General features: G+C 35.2%; 1 pseudogene; it reads right to left on the bottom strand.

Annotated features, from left to right (window-relative positions):
- LOC140239740 (uncharacterized) lies at positions 1-8,042 on the bottom strand (annotated as a pseudogene).
- Between the last annotated feature and the right edge of the window lie 1,114 nt (positions 8,043-9,156).

The raw sequence follows: 9,156 nt of genomic DNA, 5'->3' as shown, positions 1-9,156 counted from the left end.
TTACAGAATCTTTTTCTTGCGGTGATAGATCGTCTCATCACAAGTCTGCAGAGCCGACCAGAAAAAAATTTTAGATACTCCACGTCTTTTTCAATGTCTCCATCATCATTCGTAGGGGTGTAGTTTTCAAACATCCAGATTTTTCTCTTGCCTGTGGACCCTGATATCTCATGACAAACAGCCCCCGGATCTTCATAGTAATTTTTGTGAGTTATCACAATCAGCGGATCTGTGCCCACAAAAAAGAAAGAAACAAGATGAAGAAGAAGTAAGGAAAATTCCTTAGAATCACAACAAATAAAATGACAAAGTTAAATACTATTCCACTTCTGAAACATTACCTGGAGATCCCATATGTGACCATTCAAAAACAACAAAGTGGAATAACCTTAGACTAGATAGCATTAGATAGACTAAAGTTCTTTACATAGACTTGTTCTTTACATAGACTTTACATAGACTTGAATAGACTTGTTCTTTACTAACAAACAAACAATCAATCAATCAAACAACCAGACTTGCACCAAGGAAAACATCTGTGGGGAGGCACTGGGGGAAAATACACAGGAAAAAAAAAAATGTTTTCAGAACTGTTGTTTTAAGAGACGGATAGAGGCATGATTGATTTTGAATGCTGCTACCCATTTTCAAGAAACATTTTGTAAAGAAGATCTCAAACGATAAAGAAAATAGACCTCGGTTAGGAAGAAGCTACCAATAGTGTTTAAAAAATAACAATATTGTGATTGAGTGGTTTCAGTAATATTTCTCATGTCATCTTGAAATGATGCGAAGTCAAGAAACATTTTCCCTCATCTTTACATATCTGTCTCTTTATATTGGCCCTCGTCACTTATTTTGAAATACTGCGACTGACGCTAATAAAGAACTGAAACACTGTTCAGAGTTAATAGTAACTATATGTGTCTTAAAGAAATCTGTCAACGAAATGAATAAATATTTTTTTTTTTTGTAACTGAATTAGAAATAAATTGATTTGTGTTGAAAGCGTTTTGAACAGGCAGCGTTTGCAGTTGAGTAAGTTCTCTTTTTTTCAATTAAATGCGTTCATGATTTCTTCAATGTGTTCAGCAACTGCCAGGTACCTTCATCTACCCAAACGAAAAACGAGAAATGAGTAATTGTGTAAACTTAAGGTACGTTTGACCAGTAGTAACGCTGTTTGTGATATACTCTTCAATTTCAACTTTATTTAAACTGTCAACATTGCAAAAAAAATAATGTAAATAACTTACAAGAAAACGCAATGTCTGCTTATTGTTATATTAATACTTACCATTTGTTTGTAAGGGGAGGCATGTCTATTCAGCCCCCTATTTTTCTCTCCGTGTGTGTGTGTGTGTGTGTGTGTGTGAGGGTGCAATAAGGTTTTGACCTGTATAAGTCAAGATGTATTTTTTGAATCCTGGTGCGCCTGCTCAAAATACTTGCCTCTTTGGACACTGTTGAAAGCAAATTTCCCCTATATTCATCTCTTTTAGTAATTTTCGAGTAATTCAGATGTCGAGTGTCTATTATGTTTCATTTTTTTTTCAATTCAATTCAATAGTTTATTTCCATCATCATATTTCCATCATCACAAAGAAAAGAAAAGAAAAAGTTGACATAATCCAAAGTGATACATTTTTTTCATTTCTCTTACACTCGTCTGATAAAGGATTTTTTCAATACAATATAAAGTATATTATACAAAAGAAGCAATACACTTTGTCATAGCAACAAAAATAGTAAATAATCACAATGATGGTGTTTCGATGCAGCATTATCATTTACCTCAACCCAGCATTTGTTTTTCCTTCTTCGTGTTCAGTTTAAATCTCATATCAGACATTAGATGTTGAGTGAAGTCTATCGTGTTTATTGTTTTATGTTTGGATAAAATGCATCAGGTAATGCATTTACTTCAAAATTCAGTCTTTATTCATCAGTCTTTTTAGTATTCAGAATGTTGGTTGCAGAGCCTTGAAGAAAGAAAACACGAATATCTCAAAGCTGAATTAGACTGATGACACCTAGGAAGTCTGAATACGTACCGAGATTACGCTTCACCATGTTGCAGAATGTTTTAATGAAGTTCTTCCCGTCCTTTTCCGCGTCTGGTCTGAAAGTATTCAGAAATATTTCCACAATTTTTGACATGAAGTTTTCTTTTAATACGTTTGTCTTGTGAAAAACACGACAAGCAACAATTCCCAAGAGTAAAATTATTTTTTTTTGAAAATACCATCATTCATTGAATGAAAACAAATACGTAGATTAGATGTCATTATTTGAAACACGAATGGCTAATATTGTCTATCATGATTTTCATTGGGAACAGTATAGTTACTGGTCGAATCAAATAATGAATTCATTGAAAAACAAAATACATCGTACACGACCATTGTACTAGTGATGAACAGCAAAAAATCACTAGAGTGATATTAAAGTAGATGCAATGAAATGCACTAAGGTAGCATTGACGCAAATTAGCAGAACAAAAAAAAAAAAAGACTAGAAACGAAAGAAAACAAAATTACTAAACGATCCGTAAAAGATAGGCCTACTTCACTTAATAGCCCTCAATAACTGATGCAACAAACATTCGTGCTTATGTTTGGGTTAAGATTCAAAGATGATTCAATAGCTCCCCCACCTCTCTGTCTCTTTATCCTTGAAGGGAATAATTTCCAAAAAGAAATCAATGTATTTTTGTGACTGGTTTATTATCTTCTCCATTTTTTTGTCCTTTTTTTTTTTTTTACTGTAGCAGCCCCCTTCCCGTCGTTCCCCGGCTCCTGTATGAGAGGTATGTGTGAGAAAGTTTTACGATTTAGGCAACTGATTTGTAAAATAATGAAGACTTGCGTAACGACCAAAGGGAGAAAGGGATGATGTCATTGTCACTTCGAACATCATTTTGATAACACTGTTGTTGAAAATGCATTCAGCACAAGAATTTAATTACTCGCTCATTTATCGTGAAAAAAATAAAACTTTTCTACTGCTCTCATCAGTACAAATCATTGTGTTATAATCAAACTACCCTAACAAATAGAATGTGAAATGATAGTGTAAAGCTGATAACTTCACTGTCTTCAAACGTGAAAATGAATCTCTCACCTTTGATGATAAACAAACACAGCACAATGACATTCTTCTTCCTTTCTTTTGACTCTTCTCTTACTAATTGCACGAAATATCCCATCTGAAAATAAGGAGACATAAAAATGACTATTCAAATGTTGACTACGTTTCACTCTTAATTATCACATAGTATTTTGTAATCATATGGGATGAATCAAGGTAGTCATTATGTGACGTTTGAGTTGTTTGTTGTTTCTGGTACAATGTGACAGAGTGGCAAAGAATGACTGTAATAAAGTGGTAAAATGATACATTAATATGAATTGTGCATTATTGCCCAAATAACATCTAGTTAATACAAGTAAGGGAATATTCTATACAGGTGCAATGATTATTATACTTACTACACTCCTCCTTTAGGCGTTCCAAAGTCTTAGAAGAGAAATCTTGTATACCACACGTGTCGATCAAGTCGATTTTCTCTGCTAATATGTGGTGGAAGCGGCGACGGGTCATACTTCCGCCGTCTTCTCCTACTCCTTCCTTAGTCACGACGGAATATTGTCCTGTCAGTGAACACAAGACCAAAACAGACCCAATGTTTAGATTTCGTATTTGCAATAGACTTCTTCCTTTTTTAGTCCGTCAATTTAAATGGGAGTTAAAATATAGCAATGCATATTGCCACGGATAAAGAACACTAATAATCTGTATCTACCTTTTCTTAGAAGGAGACTGCCCGTAGAATATCATTCCTTGAGGCAAACTCACTGTCATCTTGCTGTACTTTGCGGTTGCTTCATCAAGTGTGAAAGTCATTAAGATGATCGAACAAGGAGTAGATATTTTGTGCAACGATCGTATTATTGTAAGGTATTCAATGTCATTGTCAAGGTCTCTAATGTAGTGTCATTGTCACGACCACCACTTCTTATACTTCTTCCGATGCATTATGCATAATTCAGTGCGTCATTTACATATCATTCAATTGCACACATGCATACCATTATATCTTTGTTTTAGCTCTCTCTATCTGCGGGTATAATGATGCATGCATAATTTGCATAATGTTCACTTTCGAAAAGCAAACAAACATGACAAACGGGTGATATAAACCCAAACACGCGGCTTTTGGCTACGTGGGTGTCAGAATTCCAAATATAGTATGGTGTTTCTATAACTGTTTCTAAAAGTAAGGGATTTATATCAGTGGAAGCTTAGCACTCTCTGAGGTGCTGATAAATTAACATTAACAGCAAGAAACAAAATCTGTTACCATTTAGGGCAAAGTTGAGAGAGTTGATGAGACATGATTTCCCAGCAGCAATTTCACCGAAGAAACTGATGTTCACCTTGGACGGGTTTTCAAAATCCTTTTCATAACGTGCCCTTCCAGGTTTGTAATCCTTGATTTTCTGTCGAAGCTCGTCTCGCTGATTCCGTGAATCAATCACTATGTATAAAAAAAGAAAAAAAGTTCTACAATGAATATTCAGATGCTATAATCATGGTAACGATATGAAGCCGTAACAGATAAAACGAGGGAGAGTCTTTTTTTTTAATTGCGGGGGATACTATTGAGACTCACTTTGGCTCCAATAGCTTTTCATTTTGTTTTATCTTTTCCTTGATCAGGGTTGCGTTTCCAACAGACAAACAAAGACAATCATGGATGAAAGAGTACCTATTATTCCGTCAAAATGTTTAACTAACAAATTAGTAATTGATTCACTCGTGTAAATATGCAACACTCCAATCTGTAGATTACATGGATGGGATTTCAATAGCACCAGCGGAGATATTGCTAATTCTCTTAACATGATAATACTAAATGATAAGAATGATTTCTTATGGTTAAAGAAAGACACGTGCATTGCAACTAAATTCGACAACATCATGCTATAATTTATAAAATTATAATGAAAATATAATAAAAAAAATTGAAAGCCGGCACACGTGTAATCCCTTTAAAATCAGTTTATAGAAGAAGAAAAATCATAAACAATGTTTTTGTTTCATTCTTGTAACAACATAGAGTTGCCTACAATAGAGTAAGAGACACAAGCCGTAGTTAACAACTACAGGTGTCATCAGAGGGTATATAATGATTTTTTGTTTAATTAATAAACACCAGAGTTGTCTCTGACCTGAGGCATTTCCGTTTGCACTCTTGATCAAAATAAACAAATAAGAAAGGTTTAATTTACATTGATAGCCCAACTTGAATATTAGGCAAACAATATACACAACTTTAAAATCAATTTGACTTTATAAGTGATTAGTTATAGGTCGTCCAAATTTTAATAGAAAGTTTCAAAAAACCTTTAAAGATGAAACAACAAAAACAACAACAACAGGAAAAATTAGATTCGGTCAAAGTCATGCCGCGGAATACTATAACTCGTAAATCAATTATCTATACGCCTCTTAAAGAAAATGTAATTTGTCTGCTTTATCTAAAAAAGATCTTTACATATCAGAATAGACCATCTCTCTCCTCGGAGAAACAAATACACAAACATGTTCCTTAAATTTTCCTGGCTCTTATAGACACCAATCATTCTTTTCTTGACTGATTGTAGAACAACAAATGCAGACAAAAATGTGTACAGATGATGCACAAAAGAATTGGTTATTTTGATATTGGCTACTGACTAATCAACCCCTCCCCATTTTTCTACCAAATTCAATCTGGACAAAGTGTGCATACACCAAGGATTTTCATACTCAATTCCATTTCCTCATCAGTTGGCTCTCCTTCCCGTGGTCTCCTCCAGCAGGGATTCCAGTCACATCCTGCGAGATATTACATAATGAACAAAGTTAATGTTTATAAATATGAATGTGTAAAATACTTTCTAAATGCTTGTTGAATTTCATATCGAATAGAAAACATGGTTTCCATGAAGACGTACACGCTCATCGACAAAATTAATGTCTGCTCCAGTCGAGCTTCTTCGGCATTCTGTAAGGTCCTTCTTCTATACTGAGATCAATGATTGAGCTGTACACAATTCGTTACGATGATTCGTGAATACATCAGGGCAATCTTTCCCAACCAAGGTTCGTGTATACCATACAGATTCGAAATACTTCTTGTAAGAAATATCAGCATTCTTATGTTTTCATAAAGGGTTAATATGGAATCAGTTTAGGTCAGTATATTAGGAAATGTTCAGATTGCTATGAAATGTAAATCAATCTAATATACTAATCCAGCGACAATAAAATCCAGAAATGTATTGGTTGCTATATGTCTGACATTTCAATCCGTCACAAAGACTAGAAACTGCTAAATATCACTACACCATTGAATGTTTCAGAAATGATAAGAAAAGGGATGTTGGTGGTCAACTTGAATCATTTTCATCAATGCCTTTTCTTTTTTGATCGACCCTGTTCAAACAAAAACAAAAAACCCGAAAAGCCTCATAATAATCGCTATGAAAATTGAAGAGTTTGTTCGCAAATACCGATAAGTCCATTTTTGAAGATTTTGAAGTACGGTCTCTGTCATAAAGTACAAAATCATACCTTTTAAATGATATATTGGTCACTACATATAGAAAAATCATACCTTTTCAATGATATATTGGTCACTACATATAGAGGTACATTTTTGAAGTTATGGTCAAAAGAAGCAACAATTTTCTTATTACTCTCTTTATTTTTCTTGACCTTTAATCGCAAATATAATAGTCCAGAAACGCCTGTGGCAATAGGCGTCATGCGTGCCTGTCAATCAGCTAACAAACTAAACAAAATGAGGAACAAATGTTTGGGGAATACCTTTTCGCGGTAGGTAGTCTGGATGGTACTTTTGAAGAATCTTTCCAACAAGGAAGAACAGCGTGACTAAGGCAACAGTAACGCCGATGACTAGTCCAATAATGAGACCTAAGCTGTTATATTTCCCTGCTGTTTGATACAAAAACAATTGAAATGCGTTAATCATCAAGAATCACATCTAAATGAGAATTGAACACGTAATTATTATCTGCTTTGCGTTGTGCAGAAGAGCTCAAAAATAGACCACAATAAACATATTTTTTTAAACATATTGTACGGAGAAAACACTATCAATACTTTTCAAGATTTGCTGCTTTTATTTGTAACTGAATTGTCAAGAAGATTGTTCACGTATGGCATGACGCTTCGACATTTGCGAGAGTTTTCCAGTGGAAAAAAAAAACCAACAACAACAACTTGTCACTGAAATGATTTGAACATTTAAAGAAACTTACTTTTGTTTTTGCTCTTTGAGGCTCATAAGAATATAGAAGTGGTGATTTTGTTCTACTTCCATCAGAGAGAGAGAGAGAGAGAAAGAGAGACAGACAGACAGACAGATGGGGGGGGGGGGGTAAGGATTGACATCTTATTTCGGTGTTAATTTCTGAAGAAAAATTAGGTGCATATTTCTCACAAAAATTAAATGCCCTATAGGCCGAGAACAGGGAGGTGTAAAAATGTATCTCTTGTGTGCTCTTATCAAAGTAAGACACTGTGTTCGTAATGTCCATCCCAGATGTAGAGAACTAGAGATGTTATGATAAACAAGACAATTCCAAAATAAAGAGGATTTGTTCTTCCTATAAACATTCACGTAGCTCCAAACGTCATGATAAAAAAAAAAAAAAAAAACTTACTGCTAACTGTCAGAAAAGTGGAATTTGAGAAAACCTCGAAATTCCTCAGTACAATCTGGCAGTGGTAGCGACCTTCATCTGCCGTTTGCAAATCGGTGATGACGAGACTAAAATCCCGTCCATGTCGAACCGCTCCTCCTTACTTATAAAGTTCCCATTGAAAAATGAAGCTTTTCGCGTTGTTAGCTCCTGATGCGAGCTGTTTTCTTTGGCCCAGATCGCAACGAGTGGCTCCTCCTCGAAGTAGCATGGCAATCTGATGTCTGCCCCTTCCCATAACTGAAACGTGGGGACAGTGTCAACCATGGACGCTACGCGACAAGAAAGAGAAGAACGTAATTCGTTATTTAATGCACTTAGCTGGTACACGATAAAGCTGCTGTTAGCATAGACCAATAGGATCAAGTACGCAAAAAACTTTTATATGTATGGTTGGACCTACTATTAATCGACCGCCTAATGTTTATTTGCTTGATAAGAATATTTAACACTGAAATTGACGTAAAAAACTTGACCTACGTAATTGAGAAAATCCAGCTCTATCAAATGCCGTTGTTCCCTTTTCGATTCGAAGTTTCAGTGCAAAAATATCGCCGACGAACTTGCGTGGCCTCGTTTCAGCTCCCCGCGGTAAATCGCGTTTTTAGGATCGACCGCTGGTTTTGCATTGACAATGCATGTAAACCGAGTTGTATTGAACACCGTGTTGTACGAAGCTTTTTAGAAGCCTTTTAGAAACTTCCATAGACATTACATTGTGCTGTCATTACGATTCGGTGAAAATAGTCATTCGAAATTTTGTCCTTGATTAAAACCATTAATGAACAATGAATTATCGCGTTTTCCCACACCATCCTAATCTACATTCAATGCCAATCCATTTTTATGTGCTTTGCGCGCAGAGAAGTGCGTACTAAGTGTTCAGTGCGCGAATTATACGCGGTCGGTTTCAATAAGGGTGGTCGATATGTAGTAGGGCTACCATACATCCATCTTACCTACCCCTCCAAAAAAAAAAAAAAAAAATCAACAACAACGCTGTATTCTTCTTTGCTTTAATTCTTGAAATAATTCGGGCCAGTTCACTATCATTTCGAATAGCTGCTTAACCTATCAATACGAAGAGGTTTTGGCAGCCCACTTGAATTACACTCTTGGATTCAGCAGTGGGTTTGTTTTGACACATAAACACATGATTTAAAACAAAGAGACAAACAGAATATCCAAAGTTACGAGGACTAAAAGAACAAACAAACAAGGAAGCAAACTATAGTCCAATGCTACATGCGAAACTTGCCATTACCATACGCCTCTTGATACCCTATAATAGTAGTTAATAGAAACAAAAAGCAGATGTAAAGTGTACAATGATTATGTTAACCTAGCATTATCCATTTGTGGGCTCAACTACCTTTTACAC

This window comes from Diadema setosum, chromosome 16 (assembly GCF_964275005.1).
Source record: "Diadema setosum chromosome 16, eeDiaSeto1, whole genome shotgun sequence".
Taxonomy (NCBI): domain Eukaryota; kingdom Metazoa; phylum Echinodermata; class Echinoidea; order Diadematoida; family Diadematidae; genus Diadema; species Diadema setosum.
This window is presented reverse-complemented; position numbering and strand designations above follow the sequence as displayed.